This window comes from Carassius auratus, chromosome 21 (assembly GCF_003368295.1).
Source record: "Carassius auratus strain Wakin chromosome 21, ASM336829v1, whole genome shotgun sequence".
Classification (NCBI taxonomy): domain Eukaryota; kingdom Metazoa; phylum Chordata; class Actinopteri; order Cypriniformes; family Cyprinidae; genus Carassius; species Carassius auratus.
The window spans coordinates 3,117,353-3,129,938 of NC_039263.1; the positions used below are offsets into that span (position 1 = coordinate 3,117,353).

Here is a 12,586-nt window from a genome sequence, read left to right on the forward strand (position 1 = left end):
AATCCTTTTCATTATACTGTGTATTAAAGAACCAAGATGCAACGCAAGCATCATATTGTATTGGTTGTAAAGTGTCAATAATCATTAATACACTAATTCAGGTTTGACAGCTATCAAGCAAGCACATTATTTAGCTACAATTATTTAAATATTGTGGTTTCGTTTTTTTTTTTCTTTTTTTTTTTCTTATCAGATTAAATAATTTCATTGTAAGAGTTGTCTTACCCAGTTTAAGATGGTAAATGTGTTTTCTAACATGGTACAGTAGAAGATTTATAGCTGGTTGGCCAAAAAACAGCTTGACCACCTTGTGGCTAGTTTCTTGATGTCCAAAATGCCAAAATACCAGCAAATATTAAAATATCAGCTAATAACCGTTTTTAAACCAGTTGGTAATCTTGGACCAACTGGAAATTAGCCATCATGTCTTAAATTGCCACAGCTACCAGTTTAGGCCTAATCTTTCAGCAAGAAAAGGGAATGTGGATCCAAACAGATTGGCTAATGTGATTTACCCTTCAAAACCACCTGGCTGTGGGCTTCTCTTTACACTCCCCAGTGGATGACTCTATTGTAAACATTAACTGCACAAGCTATTTTTTTATTTAATGGGGAAAATACAGAATTGCACATTGCTGATCAGCAAATGTCCTCTCTGTCTCTGTATATGTTTATATATAATAGCTCATTTGTCCCTGATTACTTTTACTAAGAATCTAAGACATACAACATTTTTAAACAATCTGATATTTGTTGAAATTGTACTCTTGTTTGGAAATGATGTCTGGCCAAAGGCAGTTCTGTGACTTGGTAGACTACAATTCTGATTTCTTGCACTTCTATAGTAATTGCTCAAGATGTCAATACAAGCTTGTATTTATCAGAAAACAAAACAACATAATATGCCATGACCATTGCAAGTGACATACTGTAATTTGTTTTGTTTGTGTTCATCTTCATGCTTTTAAAAGGTACAGTGCCAGTTCTCTAGTACATACATTCTGGGCATACAGTACTTGCCATTTTCATGACTCCTCTCTCTTGGCCTCACGGGACAGCAAAGTTCCCATTGGAAACATACTTCAGACTCTCAGCACAAACAGACCATCCAAGTATTTTGCTTCTACAGTTTGCTTGCTGTATAGTGTGGAAGAACGCATATTCCAGCTCTGGGTTAGAGTTGAGCAAAAAGATAAAGTGTAAAAATTAACATTTAATTGGCTGATTATTATTCTATTTTTTCCCTCCATGTCTCCACACACAAATTCATGGAAATCAACAAGTATGTGATGATTTCAAGTGCAAATGCAATAATGATATTATGCAACAATTCAGTATGTAAGTGTTTATAATTTTATTATGTTTTTTATTATGCATCTCCAAGCAACACACAATTTCTGAATTAATTTTGAACTAAGCATCTTTGAAAGAATCAGGTGAATTAATGATTCAATTGCGCTATCATAAAGAGTGCCATTTACTTAATTCACAAATGCATCAGTAGTTTGAACAAATTGATTGAATGAGTGACTCAATGACTTTCTCATTAAGACATGTACTGCCACCCACTAGCAGTTTTAGTTACTTTTTTGAAGTAACATTTCATTAAAAATGCTGTGATGCTTTTCTCATTTAACACAATGATGACGTTAAATCTATTTGGGTGTAATTTCTTGGATAAACTGGATGTGTGATAAATTAGCGATTAATTATCTGGCATATATCATGCAATTAAAGTATTTATACTCGTTTGACGGCCTTGGTAAAAACATCATGTTGCATAAATTATATAACGTTTGTTGACTGTATTTGTGACACATTTTGTAAATGTGATTCTGGTTAAACGTTTATTAAAATCTCTTATATCAAAGTTACAATATTGCTTGGCAACCACAACAACACTCTCTGCAGCAGAGTGAACAATATACTTTTCTTCTTGGTGTTGAATTTTTTATATAGCCTGCGAGAAGGTGTAGCAGAATAATTTTCTTTCACATCATTCCTACTGTCATACTGCCTAGCTCTAGAATGCAGCTTGTATTCAGGGCATGCTATACGGCTCCATTAGAGAGCACATTAGTATTCAGCCACACGTGGAGAGAGTAGGTTTGATTTTGCTTTTGGAATGCAAGGTAGTGCTATGAAGACCCAAAGTCGAGGGTCTTGCTGGGAAAGTGAGTTTCAACCCTTTGGGACAATGGTAATAAACACATGCTGAATCATAGTGTCTTAACTGTTGCACATGTGCTACCAACTGGAGGCAGATGCCTCAGTCTCTTAATGACAAAACACTAACACCCTAACAAGAGTTTATGAGGCATTATTACCGAATGATTCAGCCTCTGCTTGTCAGTCAATTAGCTCCAAGCGCTTCCACCATCCAGGCGGAGGGGTGCTGAAATAAGCTCCAGAAATGGCGTGTCATTTGGCAGTGCACTGCCTGCGTTTTGCTGACAGTGAAAGATGAGTACAATGTGCAGCCATCAGCAGCTCATAGGCTTGTTTGTTTGTCACAAGGGCAACTGACGGGATTGACAGCATATTGTGGCATGCTGCTCGTTATGCTATGCTAATCTCCCTCCTGTCTGCTGGATTGCATGTGCTAATGGCACAAATTGTTGTAGCATCAGAAAATACAAATTGCAATCCATTACTGATTACAGATTGCATGATGAAAACTGTAGTTATAATCTTGGTTACTCATTTTAGGTAATGTAATGTAAAAAGATTACTTTATTTTAAACTATACCATTGCAGTCTGCTTACACATCTTATCTTGACTTGTCTCACAATTTCTGAAAGCTGACACTCAAAAAGCAGAAGCACACACCAAATCTGCAAAACCATACACTAATTCTCAGCATTTGACTCAGATTTCATAGAACACTTTTTGCAAAACACAACATACAATTCTCCATGTAACACACAAAAGTCTAATAGGAATTAATATTATGGCGTCTAAAACTTAAATAATTTGTCTATGAACAACTTACAAAATGTTAGGGCTGCACGATAAAGGCGGGCGTACAAGGTGCGAATTCGGATGGTCGGAAGATCGTATGTCCACGCACACAGCACGAGTGAGTTTATCTGAAAATCGTACGGACGAGATGATATACGACGCAATTTTACAACCTGCGAATTCGAGAAAAAAACGCACGAAGTTGATAGACACGTTCGACTTGAAGCACCACTGCACGCACATAAGGATCACTGTATGACATTACCACGAGAGCGATAAGAGAGCACACATATCCAATGCATTCGAATCGCTCTCGCAGTACTTTGATGTCATACAGGTGATCATTCTGTGCAAAGCTGCTTCAAGTCGAATGCGCCTAATATAACTGCGCTCCCTTTCTCATAACTGCATATAAAATATTGATACGAGCCGTGACTGTGTCCTACACGTATAGGTTATTTTTCGGCAATAGGAAACAGGGACGCTTGGTCACCCTGTGTGTGTGTTTTATTGTATATGGTTTATAAATATCTGAAATAGGTATTACAATGTAAACATGGTTTGTGAGGACAATCCTGTGCCCTCGTAAACCAATTGGCCTTAAAAAATACTATACGGTGTTTAATAGAAATTTTAAACATGCATTTTCCGTGATGGATAGAGGTAGTGTATGGGGATATATAGAGTATAGAATACTGTTACGTCTATGGAGAGTCCCTGTATACTACATATGCGTGTGTGTGTGTGTGTGTGTGAGAGAGAGAGAGAGAGAGAGAGAGAGAGAGAGAGAGAGAGAGGGAGAGAGAGAACTAAAAAGGCATTGCAACACGTCCACGTGTGGTACGACAGCAAAAATCGCACAGTGTACGCCCGCCTTCAATCGCTTGTTTAATGTGCCTCTTGTCAGTTAAGCTGGTTCTGTAATCAGAAGTAAATCTTCATCACCTGCGCGCTTTCACATGGAACAAAGGCTCTGTGTAGTTAATGCTGCTCCATGTGAAAGCGCGCAGGTGATGAAGATTTACTTCTGATTACAGAACCAGCTTAACTGACAAGATGCACATTAAATATCGCAAGCGATTTATCATACAGCCCTACAAAGTATGAATGTTTATGAATCCTTGTTTATGTTTATCTATGAATATTTAATTAGTGGAGTTGAGTGAATGCATTTAACACAGTTGGCTCATTTACTTAATTAGAAATTGTATAATTTAATTCTGTTTTGTGTGTTTTCTGTTAACAACTTATTTATCACATGAAGATTTTCAGCAATTAACAACTTTAATTTTACTCTGTACCTTGCACAAATCTGTTATATATGGTCAGAGAGGAGTTTGAATGTGACACAGGATGTCCATTCCTTAGAGCAAGCTATAAGTTATCCTTATGTGTACAATATGTTTTGGTGTAATGCTGACATTAAAACATATTGTTCTTTGTCTTCAAATATAACATTTAAAAGCCTGATAAATGAAAACAATTGTAAGGGAAACGGGGCAATTTAGCTCAAAGGAAATCTATAACATTTTAAAGGGAATTTGGACAGAATCCCTGTTCGGCTGATCACAGAGTCAGCCAGCATTTCAATGAACGAGCCGTATAACATCAACTCTGCAATGGATATTAAAATCCCAAATATAGTGAAAACACTATTCATTTGCACAGTATAAAGACTGGCAGTTTAAGACATTAAGCACAAAACATAAGATACCTCTTTATTGAAATATAAATAAGGCTTTTTTTTTGGATAAATCTAAGACATAAATTAATCTAACACATGCACACATGCATTCACACATTCACACCAGTTGCATAAAGAGAGAAATTGAGGAAAGAATGAGTTAAAGAGAATGGAAATGTGAAGTGAAATTGCATAGACGTGAACAACCATCATTCAGTTAATTAACCCTCACATTGAATTCCTCAATGTGGTTAAAATGATATTAAATGCACCAGTTCAGTTAGAATCTTGAGGCATTTGTGTTGCCTATGTGTCTGGTTGCTGAAAGGGGTTTCCAGAGGTTGCTGATTGGCCGGAAGTTCAGTGTTCGTTTGTAGTGAAGTCTTGGGAAGCCAGTGGTTGGGCGTTAGCTGCAGATGCAGAGTTGAGGGCTGGTTGAACTTCTAGATGGAAACTCGAGGTCAGACTCAGAGACACGGCATTAGGCAAAACTTAACTCAAAACACGAAACTCTCAATGGTAAGAAAATAAACTAAAGTAAAGGACCAGGTGACATCTCTCCTCGTGGTTTTGGAGGAGCAGCTGGGGCATGATCAAAGAGCACTAAAAAGAAAAGCTAAAAAAATATAATAATAATAATAATTTAATAAATTTAGACACAGCAAGAATATGATACATTTGACAAAGTATTAATTGATAGAAATGTTTACAGCATGCATTTTTGCTTCAGATTGGCTAGAGACTGATTTACGAATGTCCTGTTGTCTTTGGGACTTTCTGTGGAATTAATCTCCCAGTGTTTTAACCATAGACTTGATCAAATCTTAAATGCTTGATTTGCTGATACCCAACACAATATATGTTTAGGATTAAGGTGTATAGTCTTCACTCAGTAAATTGGTCTACTCGCATAGGCAGATCATTTAGCCTTGTATAAATCAAGTGTAAGTCTGACTACACATTTTCCACTTTGAAGTAGAACATTGAGTGTAATACAAACATCTCCAGATGCTTTGGTGATCTCATAGATAACTCATATATCCTATGCAAACATAATTCATTAATTATGGTAATTATCATACTTTCAAGTCATAATCAGCTAGTTTCTTGCATATGTATTACCATGAATGTAAGCTACAACTGGAGACAAAATCCATGCTCTAGTTATATATATATATATATATATATATATATATATATATATATATATATATATATATATAAAACTGCCATCTTTTAAAGACAGTTTTTTTTTTCAGGATCTTAAATGATGGTCTGATGCAATGGAGAGGGATGTTTAGAGAATGATGCTCGGCTAGTTTGTAGCTTCATAGGCTCATTTCACTGCTGATATTTTTAGTAATGAAAGTAATACAATAGTAATGACATAAACAATTCATAACAGCCTTTTTCTTACTGCAAGCAGTGCATCTTAATGAGATATGGAGGCATGATTAAACATTAGTTTTGATCCAATTGCCAACTGACTGATAGATACTGCCCTAAATCCTTATATGCAGTCTGCTAATTTAACACCCAGATATGATGGCTTTTAAAAATCTGTGATTTCACGTGTTCATAAATCTGTACCACTCAATCTTCTCATGTGACATAAAGCTGCTTCACACAGTTGCTGTGATCAGAAAAGGAGACTTGCCGCCATGCAGGGTTTTTTTGTTTTTGGGTGCGCTGGAATAAGTTGGGAATTGTACCCCTGCCTCTGTTCATTTATAGTTGTAGCAAGCAAGTGTGAAATAAAGTTGATCCACTCACATGCTCCTGATGGCACACATTCACCTAAAAAAAGATTGCTTTTCAGATGTTAATTGTGTCTTTGGTGTAAGTTACAAAGGTGAGAATCACAACATCAAAGTGAGTGAGAACGCAGTGTTTTTATCATTCTGCTTGTCTTGACTCATTAAATCCTTATCGAATGGTGACAGTGGTGTTGCCACACTGCCTTGGCTGTAGTGTTTCTGAAAGAAGTGAGGAATATCACTAGCACATATTCACTTAATCACTCAGTCAATCACCCAATCACTTACTCACTCACTGACTCACTCGCTCGTTCAGTCAATAACTCACTTATTCACTCAATTGTTCAATAACTCACTCATTCGATCATTCACTCACTCAATAACTTACTCACTCAATAACTCACTCACTCACTCACTCACTCACTCACTCACTCACTCGCTCACTCATTGACTCAATCACTCACTCAGTCTATTACTGCATCAAATAACTCACTCACTCTTCTTTATTTACTTATTCCCATTTATTACCTTGAAATCTCAGAGGATGAAAGACGTTCGAAGTTTGGGAATCCCTTCTTTAGATGTAAATAAGAAATACTGGGAATTATCCAGAAATAATCATTTGTACATTTTGTGAAAGACATAGCCTTCCAAAGACAAACACTTGTGTGAATATGTAATCAGTAAAAAAGTATCTTTAATCTGTTTACTGGTATTTTAAAATGCAATATAATAGTATTACAAGTGCTCAATTTTTGGGATTTGATTGTGTAATCCAGATTACATGTAATCAGTTACAACCCAGCACAATGAACAGGGTCAGTCAAACTTAGACAAGTGGCATTAAAACTGTATAATGATAAGAAAAATATATATTTTTTGTTCTGGCAATGAGAGTAATGACATGGTCTTAGACCTGCTACTGAATAATTATAAGCACTGTTGTATTACATATATTATTACAACAGTGCCAATAATGAAAATGTAAAAAAAAAAAAAAAAAAAAGTTTTAACCTTATGGTAAGTTGTTATCTATTTATTTTTGTTTTATTTTTTCTCACTCAGCCATCCGAGTATGTCAATGCATCATCATCAGCATCTCATGCTGACCCCTCCGGTGCAGGTCACTCCTATAGAGATGGGATATAGTCTCCTCAGGGGTGTCCTTGTCCAAGGGTGTTTTGTGTGTGTGTGTGTGTGTGTGTGTGTGTGTGTGTGTGTGTGTGTGTGTGTGTGTGCAGGGCTTTTTCTAGCGGGGTGAAAGGTGGTGATGATTATAGTTGACGGCCCACTGCCGTGCATCATCACGGGAGCTTATCATTTGCATGTGTTTTTAAGCCTTGCCAATTTAAACATTCAAAAGAGTTTAAAAGCATTCAAACACAAGATGCAGAAAAAAATCAAATGAGCACTTGTAAGTTCTCCTGCACCTGAACGAGGAAATAGAAATCGCAGTTTAAACATGCAAACAGAAAAATACGTCAAAGAGTATAATTCAGTATACACGCATGTGTTCTGTGTACACAGGGCACATGCAGAAGCGCTTGAATGTGGAATTTGCCTCTTCTTGCTCTTGTACTGACAAATACATACATGGATAGTATTCTTGAAAAAAACTGTCGGTTATGTTTTAAAATGAAAGTAAACAGTGAAGAAAAAAATTGGATGTTTATCATTATAATGGATGCCTTGTCTCTTAAAGTGACCGCACTAATTTAGCTACTAGCTGATGTCGGTGTCTTTAACGTTAATCCAAGAAAATTAAAGAAAGCAAATCTCTCTTTGCACTTTACTGAATTACTTTGTAGTTTTAACAAGAATCCACAGTCAAACCAAAAATTATTCAAACCACCAGATATATATATATTTTTTTTTATTTGGGTGAAGGTTCATTTAAGTAAGTGAGTACAGCTAAATAAAGTCAATAAAACACATATTATACCCCAGAATTCTTCATACAGTGGACTACAAGTAAAAAAAAAAAATAATAAAAATTGGTGTCAAAATTATTCAGATACTGTGACCTGATCATGTTTTGCTTAAGTATTTTTTCTTTAATTGCTAATGTGACCTTTTTACATCACAGACTGAACAAAAGTAAACATTGCTTAGTGATATGAATAAATGTTGTTTTGACTGTAGCTATTTGCAATGTTTACAGTGAAGACTTTGCAATACTATTTTACATTTGATTATTTGGTTTCTGTACCTGGAAACCTGCAAACTTGAAAAAACCTAAACATTGTGTTAATAGAACAATAAATACACAAAATGAACATACAAATGAAACTATTATATGTTTGTTCATCCCATAGGCGTAATGGTTTTTATACTGTAGAAACTGTATATTCTATGGCCCTTCACCAACCCTACACCTAACCCTAACCCTCACAGGAAACTTTGTGCATTTTTACTTTCTCAAAAAAAAAAAAACTCATTCTGTATGATTTATAAGTGTTTTGAGAAATGGGGACATGGGTTATGTCCTCATAAGAACCCTCTCCTTGTAATACCTGTGTCATACCCATGTCATTATACAGAGCTGTGTCCTGATATGACACAAAAACAAGAACACACACACACACACACACACACACACACACACACACACACACACACACACAAACCTCAGACATGTTCCAGTGTCACTGAGACAATGAGCCCTGAAAAAAAAAAAATTGATTTCTTCAAAAACAACACACAGATGTAAATCATATCCATTATTTTCTTCAATTCTATTATCCATTTTCTTTTTTCATCAAAATGGATCAATATCAATCCATGGACGTGAAGAGGGTTATGTTATATCTCATTTTCATCAATAGATGAGGCTTGGGGAGAGGTGGGCAGCATAATAATGGCACCCGTAGACGACAGCTCATCCCAGGAAACAGCAGGACCCAGATATTACAGATCGCCCGCTGAAAGCTCATGGTCATGAATATATCAGAGCACATATTCTCTCATACCTGACACCCACTACATATAATAATAGACTGCACAGAGCGTGCATGCAGAAAGACATTAGTGGATGCTTCACACGGGCACAGAATGTTAGAGAAAGAGATGAGACGTCGTTTACCTTCATTTAACTTTAGTCATTCATAGGATGAATGGTCATAAATCAGAGCACAATAGTTTGATTTTCAATACTTCTGCTCTTTCTTTCACAATTCAGGAAAAAAAAAATCATGTTTTGCATCTGATTGTTTGCTGTTGAACTCTAAAATAGTTCAGACTTTAGTATCTTGTCAAATTACAAGCTCGGTTCCAAAAATGTTAGGATACTGTACAAATTGTGAGGAAAACAGGAATGGAATCATTTAAAAAATCTCATAAACGTATATTTTATTCAGAATTGAACATAGATAACATATCAAATGTTGAAAGAGAGACATTTTTAAATGTCATTCCAAACATTGGCTCATTTTGGATTTCATGAGAGCTACACATTCAAAAAAAAGTTGGGACAGGTAGCAATAAGAGGCCGGAAAAGATAAATTTACATATAAGGAACAGCTGGAGGACCAATTTGCAACTTATTAGGTCAATTGGCAACATGCTTGGGTATAAAAAGAGCCTTTTATAGTGGCAGTGTCTATCAGAAGTCAAGATGGGTAGAGGATCACCAATTCCCCCAATGCTGCAACGAAAAAGAGTGGCACAATATCAGAAAGGAGTTTCTCTGAGAAAAAGTAATCATCATCTACAGTGCATAATATCATCCAAAGATTCAGACAGTGCATCACATACAGGAATGCTACTGTAATGGAAATCACAACATGGGCTCAGGAATACTTCCAGAAAACACTGACGGTGAACACAATCCACTGTGCAATTCGCCATTGACAACTAAAACTCTATAGGTCAAAAAAACAAGCCATATCTAAACATGATCCAGAAGCACAGGCGTTTTCTCTGGGCCAGGCTCATTTAAAATGGACTGTGGCAAAGTGGAAAACTGTTCTGTGGTCAGACGAATCACATTTTTTTTTTTCACGGGAAGCTTACACATCTGGAAATACACCATTGATGCTGAAAGGTATATCCATATCCTAGAACAACATATGCTCCCATCCAGACGTCGTCTCTTTCAGGGAAGACCTTGCATCCTCCAACATGACAATGCCAGACCACATACTGCATCAATTACAACATCATGGCTGTGTAGAAGAAGGATCCGGGTACTGAAATGGCCAGCCTGCAGTCGATTATGTACAATACCTGCATGTTATTGGTCAAACTGCTCTGGATGTTTTAGGCATTATTAAAATCCTGGCTGAGACGTGTCCCATATGAATGGCGCATATGGTCACCCTACAGTTGAGCAACTAGAAGCCTGTATTAGACAAGAATGGGACAACATTCCTATTCCTAAACTTGAGCAACTCGTCTTCTCAGTCCCCAGACATTTGCAGACTGTTATAAAAAGAAGAGGGGATGCCACACAGTGGTAAAAATGGCCTTGTCCCAACTTTTTTGATATGTGTTGATGCCATGAAATTTAAAATCAACTTATTTTTCCCTTAAATTTATAAATTTTTCTCAGTTTAAACATTTGACCTTTCATCGTGAAATTTGAAACTTCCATATCACTGCATTCTGTTTGAAACAATGTTGAAAGTGTCGATGTCGTGAGCATTCTGATTATCTCTTCCCCAATGTTATGACGTCGGAACAAAACTTACTGATTTTATTCACACAGGGAATAGCAATGCTATATTATTAACAGATACTGGATTCAATTCTTTATAAACTTATTTTATTTCAGTTAGCACAGATTTTGTATTTCTTTCTGGAACTGATTGATTAAATACAAAACCTGTGTTAATTAAAAAGAAAACAAGGTCACCATAAGACTCAATACAAGTCTTGGCGATAATATAGCATAACTAAGCCTTTACAAGCAACCAAGTTAAAGTTTTTCAGCAGACCACAAGGGAACAAATAAGTAAAACAACAGCACCATTCATTTATAAACAGGGTTCAAAATAACACTTTTTCTTTAGAAACACCATAAACGTCATACAATAGATTAATCTAATCGAAAGCAGGCCATACCAGCACCACAAATATCTTCATACGTGTAAGTGTATGGAAAACTGTTTTGTTAATTTTCAATTCAGTTCAAGTTTATTTTTTTATTTATTTATTTTTTTTATGATACAAATGATTGCAAAGCAACTTTACAGAAAATTAAGTTTCTACAATATTTAGTAGTAGTTTATCAGTGGTGCCTGTCAGTTTATGTGCATATGGCAGAAATGTATGGAATATTAATACAAGACGTAGTCAACCAGATGATGAACAATATTAACAGCAATTATTATATGATGCAGTCACACTTGCAGCAATATTTGTTTGTTCTGTTTGTTGATTCAAGGTTAGCATCATCTGAGGTCCTCTGAGGGTCAGCATCATCTCTTCTCAGGTGTTCTGGATCCAGACTTGACAGTAGCCAGAGCAAGAGACACAATAGATTTCTTTTGCATGTCTGACAGACTAACATTTAGCAGAAGTATTTCAAAAGAGTTAAACCTGTATCCTGTTTTCTGGGTAACATTGAGAATATCACTATATATTGTTGCAACACCCCCGCCACGACCAGTCTGACGGGGCTCATGTTTATAACAGTAGTTTGGTGGAGTAGACTCATTTAGACCAAAATAATCATTTGGTTTTAGCCAGGTTTCAGTCAAGCAGAGTAAATCAAAACTATTATCTGTGATCATTTAATTTACAATACCTGCTTTGGGTGTGAGTGAACTAATATTTATGAGCCCAAACTTTAAGAAATGTTTTTATTAATTTATTTTACATTTTTATGGTTTGATCACGATAAGATTTTTTCTAGAGCCTACATTACATTTATATTTTGACCTCACTATTTGGGGAGCAGACACATAGATCTTAATAGACTGGACAGCGCAAGTACTTCTATCATTTAAGCGGGTGGAACAAAAGCCATCATAGCAGTTATTTGAGATGTGTCTTACTAGTCACATGGAGCGAAGTGGAGATGTTCTTCAACAGGAGTTCTGCTCCGATCTGCTGGGGTCCAGGCCATCAGGACTAAAAAATCCTAGAACGCTCCCAGAAAAGATTCCAATTATAAACAAATAGCAGTCTCTGTCCTTTACACCATGACAACAACCATTCATTTAAAGCAAAATTTCTACTGAA

At 36.1% G+C, this 12,586-nt stretch overlaps 1 protein-coding gene across 2 annotated transcripts in view; it reads left to right on the forward strand.

Annotated features, from left to right (window-relative positions):
- The window catches only part of LOC113038228 (gamma-aminobutyric acid receptor subunit beta-2), an 82,874-nt gene that overhangs the window by 13,649 nt on the left and 56,639 nt on the right, over positions 1 to 12,586 (forward strand). The window lies entirely within an intron of this gene.